Here is a 24,227-nt window from a genome sequence, read left to right as displayed (position 1 = left end):
TCTGTCCATCGACTTGGGTAGGAATTGGGGTTTCAGGACTAGGTATCTTGGCCTTCAGATGGCTGGCATTGAGTACACTGAATTCTGTATCCAGGGGCCGATCAGGCCCCAGCAGCTGATCTTAGGGAGGCTGAAGGAAAAAACGTAAGTGAAAGTAAAACAGAGAGACCAGATGAATATTTTACAACTGACTAGGAATCAATCTTATTGCTTATTTATTATTTTCATTATAAAGTTGACCCAGTACATAATAGTTTCATTTTTACTGTCAAGATACTTTTTTGCTTTCCAATTTTATCACCAGCAATTGAAACATTAGAAATAGAAGCAGAAAGGTCTTTTATGCTTTCTGTACTGCTGTCTCTTTTAACTTCATGAAAAAAATGAAAAATGAAAATGTTTTTTGTCATTAGGGTAAGATAGGAATGGATTAATACTGCTGTCTTTCTATTAAGATTCAGTTTTGCTCATGAAGGAAATAGTAGTATCCATTTAAGGTGTTTTTCAAAACCTGGTCCCAGTGTCTCATCCTGGCCCAAAAAGGTTTTACCAACTGTATAGATGATACCCCTGGCTCTATACTTTGCTTGAATTTCTCAAAGCACAACCGTGAAAAGTGTGCTTTGGAGGGGCCACACATAAGCTTTGTGCCTGGCCCTGGGGACGGGAGCAGTTCTTTGGCCCCTGGTCAGTGTCTTGACACAAGAGTTGTCCCTGCAGCAAGTGCAGTTTACCTCTGAAGGTGCAGCCGGTGTTGCGAGGTAGCCCTGCAAGAGCTAGCAGGAGGGAGAGGCGAGCTTTGTGCTTGTTATTGGCTTGTGATTTCCGTGACAGTTTACAGGAAAGACGGTTGTAACTAAACGTGAGGCCAAGGAGCTCACTCAGTCTGTGGCTGGTCTGCGGAGCAGTGATGTGGGATGGGGGTTAGGTTTGCTGCAGGCGCAGGAGCTGGGGTGAAGGGGGTCTGAGCTGTCCTCCTCTCCTCTCCCTCAGTTAACACCGCCCTGTGTGATGTGACACATCTGGTATGGGACAGGGGAGCCGGTGGGCAGCAGCGCTGCCCCCTCAGCCACCCGCAGGAGCACATCCAGCCCTCCCTTCTGCCTCTTGTGCTTAGTTAACGAGTCCCGACGGGTTTTGGTCCAGGGTAGGATTTATATAACTCCCTCTTTGCTGTGTTGGTTCCACAGGACTAAAGAGGAGTGAGAAGTAGTAAAAATCTATTTTGGTCACTAAAGTAAGCAGACATGACTCAGAATACTCACTGGGAACAGATCTGTTGGATGAAAAGGTGCCATTTTTACATAGTCACTTTTCTGACCATGCCCTTTAAACTCTTACAAAAATAGAATACTTTCTCTGGCACTTCTCTTGGAAAGCAGGGATGGGAGTGAGAGCAAGGAGGATGTTTGCTGCACTTCAGCCCCTGCTTCAAAACCGGACAAACTGTGTGTGAGTTTTGTAAGGCATATGTAACATATGTTTAACACCAGGAAAAATAGAAAAAAGGCACTTGAATTTTGTGGGGAGGGGATTTTTGGGCTTGGATAGTTTTACCATTTGTAGTGGAAAAGTGTGATTCCTAGTTCCTGCCTCTTAACAGTTGGATGAATTCTGGCTGGCTGGCTGTGCTGATTTCTGGCATCCTCATGTCCCTGCAGAAGTACAGTTCAGATCAGTAGCCTTGTCTGAAGCACAGCGAGGCTCCTTTTGACCATTGACTCTGTGTTCCTCTTGGACTGTGCAAGGCAAGTGGTCTAAGCTAAAAATGAGCCTGAAACCACATTGACGTAAGCCGTGAGTGTTTATGGACCTGTGAGGAAACAAATCATCACTGGCAACCAGAGTCCTGAAGTGGTAATGCTGATGCTCACATGAGATGCGAGTGCCCCCTGCGCTGGTGGGCTGAGTGCCCGTCCAGCTCCGGGTGAGCTCTTCTGTGCCAGCTGTGAACCTGCCCCAGCCACATTCCCATCCATATTGACTCTCATCTGCATTTCATGGAAAGGGTTAGCAAGGCAAATCAAGTACTTTGCAGCTGAGTAGATAATGAATTTTTGAACTCTCTTTTTTCTTTCTTTCTTTTTTTTTTTTTTTTTAATGGTTTGGTAGGAAGCTAAAGTCTGGCTGGTGCACGGAAACTCAAAACCAGTGGTGTACTCCACCACATGTGCTTATGGGTCTTTGTCAGCCTTGTTCTCTTTTGGACCACTGCTGTCTTGCAAAGAAAACCAACAAGCTTGTTTTAATGTATTTACCACTTTCAGAGGGTTTTACGTGGAAAAAACCACCAACTCATAAATTTCTCTTCCTCCTTCATTCAAGAATAAACCATGAAAGCATTTGAAAACTCTGGATTTCTGTTCAGTGGATGAAATTTTGACCTTGCTGAAGTGGTTGAAGCTTCTCCGTTGGCTTCTGAGGGAGCAGAGCTCTTCAGTTTAAGTGTTTCTTCCTTGTGTTTCCACTGAGCCTTGAAAACCCTGGAAGTGTTTTCACTGTGGTGATTTCCTAAAGCCTTAATTCCCCCCAGTTACTACAACATTTAAAGGGACTGTGTTTTTAGCACAGGAAACAGGCACTGCTTTTTTCTCTTGACAAAATTTCCCCTGTAGGAACTCGGAGAATTTCCACTTTCTCTGTGTGGGCTCATCTTTCATAGATGAGGAGACTTTGGCCATACACCTGCAGTTCTTATGGCTGCCTCCTGCTCCATCTCTGGCCTCCTCCCAGTCCCTTGGCAGCAAGGAGTCAGTGGAGATTTGCTGTCAAGGTCTCCTGTTTTAATTCCTCACAGGGCCCAGTAGCTTCCTGATGCAGGGGAATGCTAATTTTTCTGTTTTAAATTTGAAAGGCGTTTTGGCTATGATGATGTTTACAGCCAAAGCACATCACCTTTTACCTATCAGCTCCTCTTGCAGTGGGACAGGTGATTTCAACAGGTCAGGAAGAGAAGGAAAAGCCAACAGGCTTGAGGGACTCGTGGAATGCTCATCGACCCGACATTGAATGGCTGTGAAGATAGTCTTCCCTTCTCAGCCCCACTTGCCTTGTCTAGCAGCGAGCTGAGACCCCCCTGGGGAACCTTTAAACTCCAGTTTTTGAGTAGTGCTGGTTTAGAAGCCTTCTGTCTTCAGAAGGCCTGTGTGCTTGCTCTTACCAGCGCTGGAAGAGTTTCAAAAGACAAACTCACCCAAGGAAGAGGCAACACAGCGAAACACAGCGTGTGATGAGCACCTTCACTTACCTGCTGTCATGGACTGGGCATAGAGGTCTCACCAGGGTGCTGAGGGTCCCACTGCTCTGAGCCCAGCGTGCCCTGGAGGGGTGAGCTGGTGGCGTGCCAGGACTAGCAGTAGTGTTTGATACGCCATACACCAGTATTTCCTAACCACTACGAGCTGAAAGGTTACCTACAGTTTTTACAGGCTTAGCCCCATTTTTTTATGTTCTGTGTGTGTGTGCATATCTGATGGTTGTTTGCCAGGCATGGGTGGAATGAATGAGGAACTTTTAGGTAAACAAAATGTTACTGTTGTACTGCTATAATTAAAAGCATTTTAAATTAGGTATTGACAGCGGTTCAGAGCCGGTTCTCAACTAAGCCTACTAGCAGGCGATGAGATGTCTACCAGCTCCTAAGGGGAGTATTATTGCAGGCTGTGAGAATAACTCATTAACCAGTTAGTCTATGGTGGTGTTACTCCACATATGGTCTGCGGGCTGCTGGTGGTCTGGAAGACATTAGAAAGTGGTCTGAGAAATGGCTGCACAAGAAAGGCAAAAATCACCCCACACAGACAGACTCACGTTCCCAATCGCTGGCAGGTATGTCACCTGACGTGCAAGTCACTCTAAGTCAGCACGCTGTGCCGGGATCTAATTGCCTTAGCCCCCTGGCGTGAGCCTAAATGGATGGATCTTGAGTAATTGCACATGAGGGTAACCTTTACTTGACCACGTTGTTGTGGGGCAAGTGTTCCTCTGTTAAAGATGATAAATAATTTTCCTCTCCTTCCTTGTGTTTTTAAAGCACAGGATGGGCTAAGGGATGCTGCTTCTGCATCCGTGTTGCTAGCGGTAATGAATGCTACGGGGAAGCGGACGGCGGCGAGCCCATTTCCTTCACAGTGGGAGGAAAGTAGTAATTCAGGAGATCATTAAACATTAGGAATACCTCTACAAGGTCCCTACAAAGATGCACTGCATTTAGATTAAAGTCCTGTAGGGCCAATTATCTTGGAAGAACATAAGAACTTAAACAAAAGCTGATTTAGGTATGCTGCCCACCAATGGATCTGAGCAAAAATGGATGCAGTGAGAAAACACTCATGTGTATTATGAAAGTGAGAACATTTAGAGTAGGTCTGTGCAATAACCAACTTTTACTGTTCCCCCCGGATCAGTGTGCACAGGAAATATCTGTGGCATGCTTGCTTTTCCTGGAGATGACAGCAACCCTTTGGCAACCACTTTGTAATTTGTGCTCAATACTTTTAAAAATGTTGGGCTGTTGTTTTATGAATGTGCTTTGATTTTTCTGGTGCTAGAGCCTTTATGATTGGCTTTCTACCCTTCCTAAACTTGCCCATTCCCATTCCAACCCTGGATGTTTCTCCTTTAGTGTATTTGGTAGCTGTGATTGTGCCTGTTTTTCTCAGTGCTAGCACTGGGATAGGTCTTCAGTAAAAAGGGAAGTCAACAAAAGTCCCTTATGCTCCTTGTGTGAAAATAACCTCTATGGCTTGTGCTGACCCGTGTCTGGGTGGCTCTGGACTCCTGGAGATGGAGTGTTAGGGTAAGCAACTTTGAAACACTTTTAAAGTTTTCTAGGAGTAGGCTGAGTACTTTGCACAAGAGAATAAAGCAGAGCTTGATGCTAGCACCGGGGTTGAAGTCTGCCTTTGCTTCAGCTGCTAGACCACAATTTTAATTGAATGTTTAGCTATTTACAGTTAGACCTGAGCACTGGAGTGCACTGAACCTTCAGGCGATGGATTTTGAAAATGAGTCAGTTCTAAGACACTGGAGTGACAGGTTCCTGAAAGTGTTTACTGATGCAAATTGCTGACTAGTCTTGAAACGGCATCTTCCATTTAACACCATAAAAGAACTTTCTTAAGAGAAGACACAATAAACAGTCTGAGGTCTAATAACTGAACATGCAAGCCTGAAAGGTTTTAAAATACTGCTTGCTTAAATAAGAGTCATTAACGTCGTAACTGATAATGAGAAAAATGCTCATGCCATTAGTGGTTTACCACTTTGGTTCTGAAAGGATAAAAACAACTTCATAAAAGAGACCACAGACTGTCCATTTTCAGCCTCAGTGTTGGGCACATGCTTCAGAAAATATGAAACCTATCATTTAAAATAATAATTTAGTATTTGTGTTTGGGAAACATGGTCGAAATGCCCTTTGAACACGAGTGCAGTGATGTGGGTCTCAGTGGCTGCAGCTGAGGGGGAGCGCTATGACTCACTCTGGTGCGGTGCAGGGACCCCCAGCGCCGAGTGTCCTTGCCAAGGTGCCACGGTGGGGCACTGGCTTGTCCTCCTGCAGGTCACAGTGCGGGTGCAGCCCCTACCGTCCAGCCTGCCTTTGGGATCCTCACCTGGGTGGGGGAGTCAGTCTGTCTTGCCTTTGTCTGGTAATGGTGCAGGGCTCAGCGGGTATTGGACATCCTGGGATCTCTTCTGCATTGGCCCCAGCATTGCCTGCTGCAAGAGTAGTTAAACAGTTTAGAAATCACCAAGTTTCAGTCCCAGCTCAGTGCGCTGGTAGAGGAGATAAAAGATACTGGGTCTGGGAGGTGCTCGGTGACTCAGAGCATCACTAGGACTCGGTGGCTGAGGAGCAGCATCAGTGGCAGTGGTGTGACCTCATTTAATTTGTTCATCTAGGCCAGCTGCTCTTTTCTTTGAGGATGGCCCCTTCCTCTTCTGTGCCCCTATTTCCCCTAGGGAAACTAGGGTGGACCCTATCTCCTGGTCAGGTTAGTGGAAGGACCTGTGTTGACCTCAGCCAGGACTGACTCAAACCCTTGAGAAGACCTGGTGTTTCCTCCTAGGAAACTTGAGTTTGGGAGTCAGTATGCTGTATTCTAGCCTTGTCATTAGTAAGGGCAGCTGGAGGTTGAAGTGTTTTCTCAGAGTGTCTCGGATTATAGGTACAACTACACTGGATTTTATTGACGCTTCATGCAACCCTATTACACCGACTACAGCATTTGCTGTCACATAAAACCAAAAGTTTCCCCAGCTCCTGCCATGAAAATGACTGTTGTGCCTTTTTCAAAATGAAAAATCAATCAAAGAAGGAACACAGCTGGGTGAATGACAAGAGAAACAGAATGGTGCCAGGGTGGATTTTTATGGAAATGCTTTCTGAATAGTGTTTCCATGAAAAGGCAACTTACTCGCAGATGTAGGCTGCATTTGCATGAAGGAGAGTGTGGTGCACCACACCCTGAATCTGTCAAGGTCTATAAACTTAACATATTTTAAGCTTAGGCAACAGAGAGGCCATATTTAAGACACAAAGGTTTTCTTCTTTACTTCAATGTAATTATGCTACCCCCAAAGGTAGGAAATGTAAACGGAGTAAAAATGAGAAGAAATTTATGGAAGAAACACCTCAAATATAAAGTAAACTTCAAATATGATTAGAAATATAAAGTAAATTAATCTATCAAGAAGGAAATTTTCAGTATAATGAAGAGATACTGACTTGACCTTTCAATGGCATCCTAGTTACAAGGACTTGTAACTCTATGTCAGGCTATGTGGTGGTCCTTGTAGTGAAGGAGCGCTAGTAGCTCAAAAACTGCAAAAACCTTTCTGTGTTAAGGGCAGTGAGATTTTTCTTATTCACATTAGTAGAAATAAGATTAGGAGAACAATATAAAAAGCAAGAAATGAAGGATGATTGATGTTAGCATTCAAAAAATGGGAGAGGGTGAAAAAGCGAAAGCATCAGCCCATATTTGAAACTGCCATACTTAGATCTACTTAAACACCTTCTCTGGAGATGTTGTAGCCTTCTCAATGGCTGGTTGCCAGATGGCTTGACTAATTTTACGGTAGGCTTACTGGCTATCAGCAGAGCTCTGGCAAAGGTTGATTTTTGGAATCTGTTAATTTTGCTTTGTTTCTGGGACTTTTTTCATGTCACATCAATCAAGTTTGAAATGTGCTGAGAGAGAAATTCTTGAGACAGCCTTGGAATTTTTCAGCCTATTCTTGTATGTTGCTTTCTGAAATAAAAGGGAATGCATTTTTTTAATTTATGATAGCTTATAACTTGATGTCATTGCTATTCTAAGAACAATAATCAAGGATTATTATACTGACTTGATTGTTTACATTTCCTTTTGACACTGGCAGTGATAAGCTAGAGGTAATAATACTAAGCATATTCTCCTGTCATCTTCTCAAAACTTGTCACCATCGAATACAGTATGAATGTGCATGGGTTTTAAAGATAAAGGCATTTCTTAAATGCGTAATGTCTTCATGAAGTTCTGCAGTGGAGATTCCATTACAGAAAATCTTTTAAATGGGTGGCCTTTGGCTCGGGTAGTTGGTAGCAGAGATCAGTGACTGCCATTTTTAAACAACATTAGATTTGCCAAAAGGAAAAAAATAAAAAGGAATCTCAGCAGAAGGTTGTGAAACTGAGCAGATTTGGTTATGGCATTAAAAAGAGTTAGAAGATGCGCTGTTGGTAGGTCTGCTGCTCCCCCATATTGATTGATGTCTGTTCCCTGCATCCCAGTTGGTTGTGGAGTTGGGGATCCGTGTTGAGGATGTTACAGCAAGGAGCCATGGCAAAGTGATGGGAAATCACCTGCCAGCAGCACATGGGAGGGCATCCGCCTTCCCTAGGTGGCAGCGGGCAAGTGTCCTTGCTCTTCTCTCTAAACCTCCCAAGCTGGCACGAAGCCCATCTAATAAATGCAATAAGCCATGGAAAATGCATTGGTAGCACGTGCTGACATGGGTGGAACACACATGAGGATGGAGAAGGGGATCCTGTTACCCCCCCTTCAGCTGCACAGCCTTTCAGCCAGCAGAGAACTAAATGTTAACCCTTTCAAATCTCTGGCGGTGAACAGGGAGAAGGCAGTAAAATGCTTCTTGCTTCACTGAAATTTGACTGTGAAAGATCTGTATAAGCATAGCAGTGCCATGGGGAAACACAAGTCCAAGTGGCTCAGGAAATATTGCAAGTGGCGATGGCTGTCCTGGGGTGAGTGAATACAAGGCTGGGTTCAATCTGCTGCAGTCAATAAACTGGTCTGCTACGTCAGAAGAGCATTAGAGTGAACTACAGCCTTCTGTTTACTCTGTGACTTTATCATCCCTTGTGTAGTTGGAGACGGGTTTCACTACGAGAAGCAAGTCACAGCGCATTCTCCTAAAAAGAAGTAAAATCAGTTTATATCAGTGCATCACTTCCTACTGTCTCTGGTTAACCTCCATGCTCCCCTGCCCCACCCCCATACCCACAAATGTATTCATGCATTGCCTACTTAGCACTGGAAAGGGGATATTACATCTCTAGGTTATTTCCCCGGTACTTTTATTATTCAGCCTGCTACAGGAAGGGTTCATAGAGTATATCCAGAAAGATGTTTTTGTTCCCCAACCTTGGGTTTCAGTCCCAAGACTGCCAATTAAATTATCCCATAAATCCTCCATTATAGGTAGTAAAACCTAATTTTAGATTTCCTGCCCACTCTAGTGTCCTGCCTGATTGCTACCAGTTGGATAGAGGCTCAACCTGTTAAGCAGACAATTGCAGTGAATTGACTGTTTCTTTCTGTGCCACATGTGGAGAACTTTTTAATATGTGGCATTTGGTCATAATTCTCTCTGGCTATTTTCTACCTTTTAGTTGCTCAAATGTGGTTGTTTTTTGGTTTTGGTTTTTTTTTTTTAAGGCTGAAAAGTAGACATCTGTAATTTATTCCTTTGTCAACATTTTTGTGAGAGAAAAGGTTGTTACCGTGTAGATTAGGAAGAATGTTAACCTGCATGCCACCACTAAAACATTAATAGTTTAAAATTAGTTTTTATATAATTCCTGTTCAAAAGAAAAGCCCTGGATTAATAGAGCTAACACATTTCTGTGTAAGCTGAAAATATTTCAGGTTATCTGAATATAAATGCGTTCTTTTCCTGCTTGTTCAAATAGAACTACGTTATTTAGCTGCAAACAGTGCTAATTTTCCTGAGGGCAGCTTCTGCTAACCATATTCTCACGGAGGAGCATTTATTTCAGATACAGTCTCACTAAAGAGTCATATGTTATTTCGAGTATAAATGACCCCTAGATTGGTATTTTTATTCATAAGCTTTATTGAGGAGAAATAATAAATTAAGTTGTCCCCAAAAGTGGGTTTCTCATGTGAATAAGCTGTAAGTATTGATGCATAAGTATCTTGGTCTTCAAACAAAAGGATATTTGCATTCATCGCGGAGCACTTTTGTTACTGAAATTTAAGTAGTATTCAAGAATCTGTATGTGAGGAAAACCGGAACCTAAAATACTATGAGAAATCGACACTGTTGATTTCTGTCTGAAGGATTTGTTGTTGTTGTTAACCTGGAAAAATTCCCAAGTTATCCAAATTACAGATTTGGATACTGTAGAGGTACCTGAGTGTATCCTGTGCCCCCAGAAAGCACTGTCCTTCTGCATGTTTCCTACCTGAATAAATTGGTAATGTTTGAGCAACTCCGTGCCAAATAAGGAAGATACATGGCAGTTGGCAAGGGACTTTCTTATCTGCAGAGTATGGTGACAGGAAGTTTAATTCAGGATACAGGGTGCATATAATCTTATGGGTATTTGCGAAAGGGAAAAATACTGCTAAGAGACATCTCATTGAAGGAGCAAACACGGCTTCTCAGGCGAACGTAATGCATGTGCCAGACCAGGACTTTCCTCCAGGATCCAGCTTTGGTGATCCATCAACTGGCTTGTAGTTGCTGAAAGTAGATTTTACCTGAACCTGTTGGTGACAACTGCAGCATGCGCTGGTAGTGTTCAGATGGATGGCATGAACTTTGGCACCGCCTGTCCTTGTTGGCGGGCAGGACTGCAGGCACGGAGAGGGGCAGCTCTGTTCAGATGGGCAAATTAATTTTTTTTTTGTGATCCTGATCCACTGATACCAGCTGTCTGTGAGCTGTGAAATGAACCAGCCCCCTTCAGCAGTGCTTTCCTATGTGGATTCTCTGATGTCTAATTAAAACTGCTCCTTTTTAGCTTTCCCCTTGGTGGAGGCACTAACAGTATATCCCTGCTTCATCCAACTGCTTGCTTCCCTCACTCTTTATGTAAGGTAGTATTTTCAAGTCTATTAACCCCATTAAATCTGGGGGAAAACAGGCAATGATTCCTACACTGATGGAAGAAAAGGTCAAGAAGCACTCATATATGCACACGGAATGATATCTGAAGTCTCATTGCTTGAAGAACTAGGCTAAAAATGGAACCACCATGTTCTCCTTGCTAAATGGATCTTCTCCACCTAGCTTTGTTTATTGTACTGTAACTCTCTGTGGGGAGATTATCATCTGTTGAGTGATGCCTGAAGCACACTGTATAAAAAATAAAACATAAACAAAGACTAACAAAGAAAAGAAGAAAGGAATTTAGGCCTCCCAGTCACAACACTGTTCCTTTAATTGTTGATGAAATATTATATATATCTTTCCAGTCGTATTATTTGTTCAGTTTAGGAACCTGGAAATATGGGAAGGGATGGTCACATCAGTGCTCAGAAGCAGAGAACCGACAGACAGTAGGAAATGATCTACATGTTTTCTGTACTGAAATTAAGTGCAAGAGTGACAGACAGTGCCCTTTGGGGTGCAGAGCTCTGTGAACTGCTGCTGAATTTCTTGGATGTGTAGTTAGCTCCAGAAATCACCCCTTGTAGCAGAACTGTGCTGCACAATCACAACTTCAGGTCCCTAGACACAGTGTCTATAAAGGAAACCTTGAAATGTAATCCAAGTGACTCAGTCACATCTGTATATCTGAAGACAGCATGGGAAAAAAATTCTTTGAAGCAGAGAGCACTTGATTTATCTGTGGAGTATAATTCTGAAACCTAATCATGGTGTGTAAAATGTCAATACTGTAAATTATGTCCTAGTTGAATGTTGGGTATCAAACTACCAGCAACATCTTCATCTGTGTCAGAGGTTCCAGCTCCCCTATCTAGCATCTTCTGCACTTCAATGCATGTTTGTTGTACTCTGAATTTCTAATTTAGGAGCAGAAAGAAATGAAGACAATTTGATACCCAGTCCAGTAACACTAGGAGTTCTACACTGATGGATTGTACTGGGAACTTTCATACTTATCTCATTTAAAAATATTAGCTTTTTACATTGAGCTGAGAATTTTGCTGAATATCCAATATCTTGCATGGGAATGCTCTTAATTCTAGGTATCCGGCTTCAGAATTTGAACTAGGCTTGTGTCAAGCCTGTGCTGTCTTGAATATGCTACTGTTACCAGAAAAAAGTCTCTCTGGTATGCTAAGAAGAGGGGACGTGCTGGGGTTTGCAATTTTAGCATTACAGATTCTTTATTATTAATAGATTAGTGGGGCTTTTTCTAAAGACTCCTATGAGTCACAAGAGCTCCTGTTACTAAATTTCATATACCCATTTATTTATACAACTATACATGAGGTCTTATGGTCTTTTCAGCCCAGAAAGAGTCAAGGCACTATAAGTGTAAATGCAGTTTATTGAGTTCTGGAAATCATAAATATCTCCTTTATATCTGGTTTGTCTTGAACTATGTGCATTGAAAGAAGCATCTCAAAATTAGGAAAGAAGGAGCATATGCTGCTCCTTTGGACAACCTGCGTATTCATACCCAGAATGAAACTTTGGCAAGGAGTAGTTAGAATTAAACTGTCACTGCCAGGGCAGTTTTACTTTACGTACTAGGAGTTTTATAGGTTCATTTATTTTGCTGATTAACTGTCTAGTCCTGTTCTTGACAAAGACTCTTGGTTTTTTCATTCCCATGGCTTCCCCAAGATGAGCAGGAGAGATAAAGTCTCAGGCAGAGGGAAATGTGAGAACAGGAATTTCAAGGGAAGAAATTTCCCCTCCCAGCGTAAATTTGTCTGGACTTTGTGACAACTTTTTGTTTTCATACCATGCAGAAACCACCCAGACAGATCCCAGCAGTGCAAGACCTCTGTACACAAGGGGGCCAGCTGCAAACAATGCCACATGGAGACTCTCCCATGCTGGTAAATATCAAGCAAAGGGATGCCATCAGCTCAGTGGACTTCTGAGTGTATCTGCTGCTACCAACCCACTCAGCACACTGGTAGCTCCAAAGAGGGCTTGGTGGTCACAGGTCACCCAGCTGTTTGATGGGTATTTGATCTCCCAGCTGTTCGAATGGTATTTTCCAGAAATTTCTTACCATCACAGTTAGCCTTTGCTGCAGGAGCTCTGGCCACCCATCCTCCTCCTCCATTGCAATCAGCAACAACTTTGGATGTCTCAGGCTCCAAACAGCTGGAGAGAGCCTGGAAAACAGCAGCAACATAGCCATTAAAACGAAAGGGCTCGGAAGGAATATTCTGTTTACTGATGCCATTGAGAACCTCTCGCTTTTTATGTTAAGGTGCTAGCCAGAAGAACTGGAAGGAATGTGTAGCATGTACTGAGCAAAGAAATCAGGACCAGATTGTGGTCTATGATCTTTCAGCTTCTCCAGGTTGTTTACTCTGTGGGTAGGAAGCCTCCATGTTTAAGGGTGTGTGTGTCAGCCTGAGTTTCTGCACTTTACTACTAAATTATTTTATTTCATGATTTCTTCCATGCTAAGTGCAAGAAAAATACGGCTACATTCAAACACAAATTTGTATAGAACAAGCGGGTAAATGTTATGTAGATCATAATAATGTAGGTTAGAGTAATTTTTCTTTAATGAAGCATAATTAAGCTATTTGAAGTAATTAATGAGTTTGGGTGTTCCTTGTCCTCTTGAATCTTTACCTTTATCAAATGGGTGCTAGGCAGTTTTTTTAAAATCTGTCCTGTTTCTTGTCTTGACTGGACTGACAAAATCACTGGCTGACTCGGGAAACAGTATCTTGGACTTCTTGCTGCCATGCAAAGAAACAACATTCTGAGAAAATATTTGTACTAATGTTATCTTTGTCTTTTCTTGCTCTCACCACTACTAAAGTGGAATGACAGGCAGACATTGTTTTCTTGAAAAATAAAGGTGATTAGGGAATGTCCCTATCTTATTTCTTTCAAGTGTAAAAAAAAAATATGTGAGAATTAAGAACATTCTGAATAAATGGCATGGCTAATGTAAGTGTTTTCAACAAAACAATACACTGTGGTTTCATTTTCTGCAAGCAAATGAACGTGGTGCATCAAGACATGAAAGTGACGGTTATAAAGATGAGGAATATTGTAACTAAAGGTGCAAAATATGATGACAATATAAAAAATTCTGAAAAAAAGTATTTTGTTTTGGGTTAAACTGATAAAACAACCTGAATACATGCCTGTCTGTAGGCAAATGTGAGACAACTTTGTCTTTTCTTTTAGAAGGTCTGCATGGCTGTAGCTGGCTGTCCATCCTGTTTTAATGAGACAGGGAACTTCCTTCCATGTGCAGGTAGTGCAGAGCTGCTTTTCTACTGTGTTGAACTATGTGATGACTTGCATTGTGCCCTCTGCCATGCTCCCTTTCGACAGACCTTTCATAAAGTAAAAGCTCTTTTCCAAGATAAGAGAGGATTTAAAATGGTTGTAATGGTCATAACCGTTGGGCAACTTGGACATAGAAGGCACGGTGTGCTGTTGTCACTTTATTCTAAAGGGTATAGTAAAGAGCAGACTGGCACTAAGTAGAGTATTGGTTATCCTCCTTAACTTGCTGATGTGACAGCTGGCCAATGTGTTATTCTGCTATTCCTTTGCTATTATCTCGTCTTCTTTCCTGTGGAAAGTAATATCTTTTTTAAAAAAAAAATAAATTGTCTCCTTCCCTGCCTCTATGTTCCCTCATACATGTTATTCTCTTTTCCTTTATTTGCCTTTCACCTGATGACTGTGTTAGAGACAGCCTGTATCCTGAGGGCATGTTAGTTGAGCAGGGAATCTGCCTATGAAATTACTCCCAGAATGAGTTTTTTCCAGTGTTTATGGAAAATAACAACTATGCACACTGGCTGCACTGTTCACCTGTTAATTTGTATGAGTGCATGCAGGAAGAGCATGCTGGCTGGGGGGTTATCACCTGTGTTAGTTTCCAACAAGCTTGTAACTGGTACCCGAGGTGTTGGTTTATATCTGTAGTCCTGAATAATTTGAGATTCAGTTACCAGAAGTATCAGATTTTTCCATAGCTGAGATGAGAAAAGGGGCAGGAAATTCTCTGTAAGAATTCTCTTGTTCCTAAGCCCCACTTATTGTTTTAAAATCCCTTTCATTTGTTTCACAGACTTCCACAACACTGGGTGGGTGCCCACAACTGTGTTTCAAAACATTTAGGGTAATAGTTTTTTCTTCTGTACACTTCTTTAGCACTGTTGTGAATCTGACCATTGGAAGTGTTGTCCCCAAGCTCTTCCTAATACATCCTTAAAAGTTCACAAATTTGATTGCCTTCATCATCCATGGAAATGCATTTTCCAGGGTGCTCTGAACACCCAGACCTCAGTTCAAATCCTTACCATGGTTTAAATAGAGTGTGGATATAAAATGGGATCTCTCCTGTTTGGGATATCCTCATTATAGTATCAGAGGGTGCTGTCAGATGGGTCTCCCTCCATTCCCTCTGTAGGAGTGGGTCCATTTTTCAGTAACATGTTTGGTCATAGGGTGAAAAAGACTGTAGCCCCATGGCTGAGACACACGGAAAGTAGGACACATCCATGCTAGTCCCTGCTACAGTGAATGTCTAATTATTTATGGAAAACCAAAAGGAGCAGTTGAAAGGCCCATTGCATCTTTGACTATCCCATTGCACATCCCTTGGACTGTGCTCCCAGGAGGGCTGGGCTGGGCTGTGGGGTGGAGCTGAACCTGCCCCCCCCATCATCCAGGGAGTGTGGCAGCCACCAGCGCAGAGAGAGACATGCAAAGTCAGGGAGAGCGGCCGGGGCTCTTAGTGCCCACAAAACCTGTTGGAAGCAGGACTGTTGTGGAAACTTGCTTCAGATCTTCTAATAGTTAGGGGCAGCTGAAAGCTGCATATTTTTTTCACTGAAAAAAAAAATATCCATGAAGTCATCATCCCTAAATTAAGAAAAGAAGAAGAACCACTCTTTGCTTGGAGTGGTTCTCCCAAGAAATAAAAATATCAGCAGTATTTCCATGACCAGTACCACATTGTCCTGTTCTCTGCTCTGCAGGGTTTGAACGTGCTTATGGTTCCTTCTTGCTTGATTTTGATTTTGGAGGATGGGAATATGCTTGTGTTTTCAGGTAAATACCTGTCATTGGATTGTCCTGCCTCAAAGTCAGTTCTTTCTGGACTCCATAGGAATGACCCCACAGCTTGCAACGGAAGATTTGCTGTATATCCCCCTGTAAGGGGGTTTAAGTTAACTAAATGAAAACTAAGTTGCAGAACAACTGCGGCTCCCAAGAAACTTTTATGTTGAGACCAGTGCCTGTTCTCAGCCCCGGCGTGAGTCACAGAAGACTTCAATTAGATTAATTTTACTTGTTTAGATGCAAATTCATGTCAAGACCTTTCCTCTAGTTAATAGCTAAAAAAAGTATGACTGAGAGGAAGAAGTATACTTTGTAGCTAGACATTAAATATTTATCTCCTTAAGTGACATTTCATGTTTTCTTTATATTCTATGGCAAGAATTCCATGGGAAAAAAAATGTTACTAAGATGCTTGATCCAAGCTGGGGATTTGGTTACTGTTTTAAAATTCTTCTCCCCCCACCCTGCCCCCATCCCAATCCTGGCAGAGACGTAAGGTTTTGTTGCAGATGGTTGTTATACATACTGAAAGGACTGTATACTTACAATATGCTCCATAAACTATTAAATGCTGTAAAAGCCTGGCAGACTTTATAGTTTGCATCCTGCCATTAGATTTCCCTCTGAAGTCTGTCAGAGGGATATAATTCCACTCTAATTAAAGCTATTCCCCTTTTCCAAATGTGAAACTGGCCTAATTAATGACTAATTGTTCCACAAATATAAAGTAGACCTATTTGTTCCTTACCCCCTGACTGTAGTGCCCTGCTTTCTGTTTTGTTTCCATTAAACTCCATCAGGATTAATATCTGTAGCCAGTGGAAAAGGGAAGATATTTGGAGCATGTTATTTTTCCATCGATGGTGAAAATTGTGTCCCTGAGATGGTAGTATGTGGGTCCCCAGCTGCCCTAAAGACCTCAGAAGCGAGACGAGAGACGAAGACCTTCAAATCATTGCACTTCGTGTGCTTCTGGAAACACCACGTCTTATCTCCTCCTGCCTTTCTGCAAGAAGAGGAGAAAAAGGATGTTGAGGCCAATTCCTTGAGGCAAGATGGAATTAATCTTATAGGATCTGTGGTGTTGTGACATTGTCTGGGGGAAATCCTGAGTCATTTTGAAGTCAGTTGGCACTTTAAAACTAGTTTGTTACAAGTTCATGTGTACCACTGAGGCCTTAGGAAATACATACCGTTTCTGTCTACCATAAAGGAAGAGCCTCATACCCATCGCTAACACCATCCTAATCAACTTTCCCCACCATGCACATCCTTCTGCTGCAATGGAATTTCATTCTTTTTTTGCTTTCTTCATTTTGGTGTATTGTCTGATTTCAGAGTGCTCTCTTCTCCACTGCTCATTTCCATATTAGTTTCAGTCAAATCCAATGCCCACTGATATGAGAGGGAGCTGAGCAGGATCTGGGCATTTGATCTTTGTAGTTCGTATCTGGGGCTGCATCAATTAGCTACTCAAGGGGTTCCTTTGCAAGATACGAGCTGCTTCAAGGTGAAACACATGGATAATATATAACCAGTCCTGCAAACACTCTAAAAGTAAACTTCCGAGTTGCTGTCTTTAAAAATATGGCATACTGCAACTGCAAGCATCAAAGAGAGTGGAAGTGACAATGCTGATTTGTTTCTTTTTCATCCCAACTATATTTCATTAGCAGGTTGCGCAAAGATGAGTCAAAGCTTGGGGTGGAAAGGATGGTGATTTACTTTTTTAATTCTACTGAAAAAGCAGAGTCATTGCTGTTATAGATCTGGTACTTGACATTTATACACACCTGGCACATAAAAATGTGGAAGAAATTGAATCTACATTTAAAAGAAATATTTTACATCATTCAGTTATGTTCTTTGAACTTACAGCTAGGTTTTCTGGGGGTTTTCTTTTCTTTTAGGAATACCATTGCTCAAGGAAATGCAAGACTGATGTTACAGAAAACATAAATATTAATCTACATGCTAAAATATCTAAAAAAGATTTTTAGTACTGACATATAACTTTTCCTAATAGTTAATAATTTTGGAGAACAGAAAATGGACTTTTAGAGCCATACCAGAACTTTGAATACCTATTAAAACTATGATCATACATTAGTTGTGACATGGCAAGACAGTGGTTTGAAGAACTGATGAGGCCACCACAACCACATGCCTATTCTTTTTACTTCACTGGTGGATGGCATAAAGTTTTTTTAGCGTGTAGTCAGTATGAGGTACCTACAATGCCTATTTGGCCCTCAGAAATGAAACATACCCTAACTTCCTGTTTTAAGGGTTCATATGCTTTTGAAATAATGCGTTCACTTGTAACACTACACACATGTATAGACACACCCACAGAGACGGACATTAAATCTCTCTGATTTTTAGCTGAACTGAATTATGTTAGTACCTGACTATTGTAGCAAGCCAGTGTAGCACTGAGCAAGAGATCAAAAGCATGAATGGAAAAGGTCCACAGTTTGCAGAATAGACAAAAAGAAAAAAAAATACTGCAGTCTTTGGCTATGTAATGGGAAGGTGTAGAGAAGACAGAGCCATGCTTTTCTTGGAGATGTGAAGCAAAAGTCCAAGGGATTGCATTTTAAGTTGCAACAGTGGAAACTGTGACTAGAAACAAGAAAAAAAATTGCTATAAGGGTGGCCACACACTGGAACAGGTGGCCGGAGTAGTGGTGTAATTCTAGCCTGGGAGATATTCAGAGCCCAGCTGGGCAAGGACCTGAGCAACCTGCTGTAACTGGTCCTGCTTTGGGCAGAGGTTGGGCCAAATGACTCCAGAGGTCCCATCCAACCACAATTTTTCTGTGGTTCTCTTTCCCCAGACCTTACATCTGTTCCACCACATGAACACTGAGGTGCTGCAGGGAGCGTGTTGTAGAGTCAGAAGGCATTGTTAAATGCATACAGCATCTTCTCCCAGCATGAGATAGGATTTTCTTCTATGCTGTAGCAGGTGGAGATAAACTTGGTGCTGTTTGGTATCTGTGCATTTGTGTTAACTTGTGGGGAGTTTCTGTTAGTGAGGAGTGGAAAGGGTGTCGTGATGAGCAAATGAAGAAGGTAAAAGTAGAAGTAAAACTTACCCTACATTGTAAGTTCATGTTAAACAAAAAGCAGTTTAAAGGATCACAGTTCAACACCACACCTGTTTTTGTAGTCCTCGGCCATCTAGATTGGTTCTCCTTTGCAAGATGTCCATGGTGGGTCTGGAGTTCACCATATGGGGGACCTGAGGGCAGCACAGTATTTGGAGTCCCGCTGGACACACCGCCTCCTTTGACAGCATCTCTGTGCCTGAAACAAAAGCCAGATGCTCACATTGCCATCAGTACTGTTGGTTGTTGTTGAAACTGGTCAGAATGAGCACAGAAGTGTCATGGGGCTTTCGAAGAAAAATTGTCAGGAAAGGTTGGATAATTTTTGGATAAAATATTTGTCATCTCTCACTGAGCATAGGAATGGGAGTGAGACCTGGAAATTAGGAATATTTTAGACATAAACATTGCAAAAAAGTGTGAACAGTTCCTAGGTGTAGTTGGCTTTGAGGAAATGTACAGAGTGGTGGTGAGGGCAGGAGGAAGAAAGAAAGGGGATTATTTGTTGAATTTAAATATACTGATGGGTCTTGCTTAACGTTGCACCTTTGGGGAAGAGTGGCTGAAATCCAAACAAATATGTAGAGATATGAAAAAATTGTCCTAAACTTGGACTCTACAATCAGGTTTTGAACCACCATAAATTCTCCAAATCGTTATGTGTCTATGTCTCATCATTTTTTAGCAGGAGAATTTGAGATGGGATCTGTTGCTTTGGAGGGAGAGAACAAAAAGAAAATTTTGAATTATAAAAATATTGGAAGAACCTTTTCTTGAGAGCAAAACAATTTCAGGCTAGACCCATTGTGTGGAGGTATCCTGTGTATGGCTGAACCAGAAGAAGAGGTGGGCAGCCAGCCTGGGGTACAGGAGATGTGTGTTAAATTCCTTTGGCAAAATTCCCATGCAAAAGCACCAGCCCTCAAATACCATCTAGAATGTACCACTTTCATAGGGGCAAGGCATTATTTGGGCTTCCCCTGCTAAAGAAACAATCTGAATTATTCCTGTCTCTAGCACTGCCATCTATTTCTGCCAGTTCTGGAAATGAGGTGTTTTGTGCAGAAGTGTTCTCTGCTAGAAGAGTTGCTGCTTCCTTCTAGGCACAAACCCCTTCAGAAGTGGGTGAAATACATGCGTGCGCCCGCATAGTGGTTGGACTCTGATCTTGCATGGCTGAAATATGTGATATTTTTGCTGTTTTCTGTAACGTAAACAGGATTGTGTCCTGTGCTAGTTGTGTGCTTTTGTGAACCATCACAATGGAAGGCAAGGCGATAAATGTAGTAAGATAATAAACTTTGGCTGTATTTCTATAGCAATGTATAAGCCCATCTGTATGCCTTATGTCAATAAAAACAACTAATTACAGAATAACTAAATATAAAAGGCCCCACTGCTTAAGCAAACCCTCCCGTATCCCATTCCCAAACTTCCTATTACATCTATGGAAAGTCTGGACCATAAGCTGTATTTTTCCATTAAGTCCTGATTTTGAAAGAAAGCTAAGCAAGAGGGTAACTGCAGCCTTATTCTTGCAAAGGTCTAATCACGTCTTTATACATTAAAACTAGTCCTGTTTTCTTTGGGCAAACTACTTCCAAAGTGCAGAGGTGCTTGCATCTCTTAACTCTTTGCCAGCGGCACCTTACAAGGTTCTGCTGGAAAAGCCCACAGGGTGAGCGAAACCTGCCTTAACCCTGCAATTGCTTTTCTTCTCCAATTGTAAGTAAAATGTATTGGAATCGTTAATATTTCTTTTTCACTTATCCACGTGCAAAACTTCATGCACTGCTTTTGCTGTAATTTTGCCTGCTGTGAAATCAGGCTTGGTGAGCTAAATGCATTCTTCTTCCTTCTGTTCTTAAATAGTGTGTGAGGAGGAATGCAGACAGTTACTGTGCAATATCGAGAAATAAACACACTAGGAGTTTTCAGTTGATCCTAATGAGTGACTTTTCGATGTGAATTTTTTTTCTTCACATTTCTAAATCAAACTTGCATCTTTGCTTAGCACAGGTTCAATAACGTGTTACAGATTTCATGTTACAGCTTTACACTCACTATTAGGAAATACATTTAGATCCACAAAATATTATTTTTCTAAATGCTTAACTTTAGACTTTACTGTTTCACAAGTCAGTAAAGGTCTGTGTTTCATCTAGCAAACTACTGCAAAATCCAGATGCTGAAAAAATGAGCCTAAAATTATACATTCAGTCAGTATTAGCTATTTATAGACATTCTTCAAATGCATTGGAAATAAAAATGAAAACAAAGCTGTGAAGGTCACAAATCAAAGCATTATTGTAGATGACTTCTATCCTTCCAAACTACTTTCTTGCTAAGGATATGCCATATTTCTATTTTTATAATGCCTTAACATTTTTTATTGATAAAGCAAGATTCAAGCTGCAGTGGAAGTGCCAGTCTTTCTGATACATACTTTCAAAGTGCTTCTTGCAGTGTAAGTTAACACTTAATGGAAGTCACTTTATTTCTTAAATACCTCGTGTTTATGCAGCTGCTCTGATTTTTTTTTCTTTTACTTTCCAACATCTGAAAGTGCCACAAGTAAAAAAATAAATTAAACCAACAGAAAAAAAAAAAAGGAGTTTATGCCAAGGACATACAAAAGGAGAAAAAACATTTGGTAACAAAGTAAAATTGGTCTGAAGAACTTCAAAGTCTCTGCTTAGTTTTCTTCTGTAGTCAAATGACTATTTCCACTGTAACCTAGCTTAATTTACTGATACGCTAAAGAAAGATCACCACATGTATTTACACTTTGTTTTAAGAATACTTTAAGAAAAAAATGGTGTTGCTAGTCATGTTGGTTGACTTAATGCTGCTGTTCCCTGTGAAGTCCCTTTGCCATCCTTAGGGTGGAGTTTCAGAACAACAGAAATCCTGCAGGAGATTGTGAAGGGTCATCCACACTTCTCCGTCACCCTCTCTGTTTTGCTTATCCATTCACAGAGGACTTATCCATTCCTTCTGCTGCTGGCATCCCATAAGCTGAACCCTCCTATTTTTCTGATGGCAGGGGACACCCATACCTTGCTGTAGAAGGGAAGCAGGCACCACAAATGTCTTTGAAAACAAAGCTGTGCTGGAGAAACCTGCTTCAGACACCTCAACTGACTATTGGGTCAAGTGTTGTTTCACTTTCAGTGAATGTCCGCATCTAAGTCAGGCCTCCTTCTGGAACATTTGCACATATGGGACCATTTTCCACACTCCCTGGAACACCTTAGGTCCACAAAGGATGTGCCCAAATCTCTGTGGGCATTTTCTCTGTGATAGGGTTTGTCAGTATACTTCAGTGAGTAGCCATGGGATGTAGTAGATGTTCACACAGTCTGCTCTTGATTTAACTTGATTCAGAAAAGTACTTGTTGAGCCCAGTTTAGGGCCCAGAACTCTGCACTCCCCAGGGGAACTTCTGAGAGGGGGGTGCATCTACAGCGCCCACCCACAAAACGGACAGCTGAGGCAGTTTGGCACAGGGACCCCTGAAGTGAGGTGCCACAGCAGAAGAAAAGGGTTGGTAGGTTGTGACTGGAGTGTACAGGTATGGGCTGGGCAATTACAGCAGTTTCTCCCCACCAATGCTCTGAGACAGCTTCAAAGAAGGCATTCAACATTGCTGCGTCATGGGTGAGTTCCCCAGGACACACAGCTGTCTCTCCTCTTCGCAGCACCGTGGACCAGCAAGAGCAAGTCCGTATACACAGGGGGAAAAAATGATATTGCTTATCGAAACAATGGTTTTCTTCATTAGAACAAGGAGCATCCCCCAGAAACCCAGGGGAAGAAAAACGAGGACAACTTTCCAGTGCAGATTACTGAAACATTTGTTGCATCCCCAAAGTGAGCACTTGCATGCAACAGATTTGATGCCAGTACATTCTGTTCCTGAACAGCATATATGTTTCTTGAATATGACAACCGAGGAAATTTATTGAAAGCAGAGAAAATGTTAACTATTTTTGATTTCTTGCTCATGTATTTCTAAGCTAAGAATTACATTTTAGTTCTCCCATAAACCTAATTTAAGATTCTTCAGATTTTAGATATTGTTTTTCACTGTAACAATTCAGGACTTTTCTAGGTTTGGCAGAACTATTAGTTAATCTGCAGTAAATAATGCACTAGTCTAATGTACTCAGTAATTATTGAAAGTGCATGGTGTATATAATTTCTGATTATGAAAATTTAATCAAGTAGTTATCCTCAAAAAGTCTGTGAGGTGTTCACACAATTATTTATGACTTTTAAAAAATACTACTGTTTTCTGTTTGTTACGTATATGCCATCAGTCTGTACTAGATGCTTAAATGTGTTTGAAAATGTGAATGTATACCCCTAATGCTCTGTGTCATGCAAAATTCATTCAGATTCTTGCCTAGCACTTTCCATGGGCTTATTAGAAACAGATCTGTTGTGAACAAAATTAAAAATAGAGGCATAGGTATCTGACAGCTAGAGGGCAGCTAGAGCATCTAGTCTAATCTCCTGTGCATCATCCGTCCTTCAGGTTCACAAAGCTACCTCTGGCCTGGAAAATTCAGGTACCAGAGCTGGGTGCAGAATGCCAGCATTGGCTAAGCCATGTATCTTTCTCAAACAAATGTCCTTAAAGTCCAAGAGGCACTAGCCAAGGAAAGGTTGAGGGAGCTGGTAAGATGCACCGTGAGGGGTCGATACGTAATTTGTTATTACTGAATTGTATCTTGTTGTTTCACTTTCTAAAATGCTTTTATTTGCTTTTATCTTTCAAAAAGGGGTATTAGTTTTTCTTGGCTTGGGACTTCAGCTCAAAATGATTTGTGATTTAAGTCTTTTGATAGCAGTGGCTGTATCTTCCAGCAGATGTAATTTTAAGTGAAACGTTGGTTAAAACGTTTGAAACAAGCTTGGGCTTTAACAGCGGAGTGAATGTAAATCAGAAACTACTATTTGTTACTATATGTCTCTCCTGATGTCATCCGGCTTTTGTGCAAGGCACTCTTTTTCTTTGGAAAGTCATATTTCTGTGGAGCACTAAGGCCCGTAATTATAATCTGCAGGCAGAAATTATGTGGTGGTTACTTTGTGGCCAAATGTCTTATTCTTGTGGAGCTGACTGGTGGACACCTTCAGCCAAGCATGGAGTTGAGCTGAGTTTGAATACTTAAACAGAGAAATCTGACAGGGCAGCTCTAGCGTGGAATAGAAGGGCAGCAAAGTGCACCAAGCAGGACTTTGACTTGATCTGGGAACTTTTCTGGTGACCTCTGTGGTTTTGCACTTGGAGAGAACAAAGTCTTGAATTCATTCATTAACTCTGCCCTTGGTATCCCATGCCTGTGTGTAAGTATCCTGTAACAGGATAAGCATCAGGGAGTAATCATTATCAAACACCCCTGCCTGGTATGAAGATAGGCAATCAAAACCTTCAGCTATGTAAAGTGGTTGGTGTAGTTAAATGTGTCAGACGTGACTCAAAAGTCTCCTTCCTTTCTGAAGATATTACTTCATTCATGTTAACCACATTTGTAAGTGGCCTGGACTGAAGAGATAGTGTTTGGGGAATTCCAAACTCTTTTATATGCAGTTGGG

General features: G+C 41.6%; 1 protein-coding gene across 5 annotated transcripts in view; it reads left to right on the top strand.

Annotated features, from left to right (window-relative positions):
• The window catches only part of ERG (ETS transcription factor ERG), a 168,495-nt gene that overhangs the window by 26,578 nt on the left and 117,690 nt on the right, over positions 1-24,227 (top strand). The window contains exon 1 of one of the 5 annotated variants that reach the window (XM_080376640.1): positions 16,038-22,173. The exons of 3 other annotated variants lie outside the window; for them this stretch is intronic. The gene's annotated coding sequence lies outside the window, so the exon portion shown is untranslated. Of the gene's footprint in view, positions 1-16,037; positions 22,284-24,227 lie in introns of those variants that run through there. One more of the 5 variants, XM_080376639.1, reaches the window with a different exon arrangement.

Source organism: Falco punctatus, assembly GCF_963210335.1.
Source record: "Falco punctatus genome assembly, chromosome: 2".
In the NCBI taxonomy this organism is placed as follows: Eukaryota; Metazoa; Chordata; class Aves; order Falconiformes; family Falconidae; genus Falco; species Falco punctatus.
Note: the sequence above shows the minus strand (reverse complement) of the source record. Positions and strands in the feature narration are given on the sequence as shown.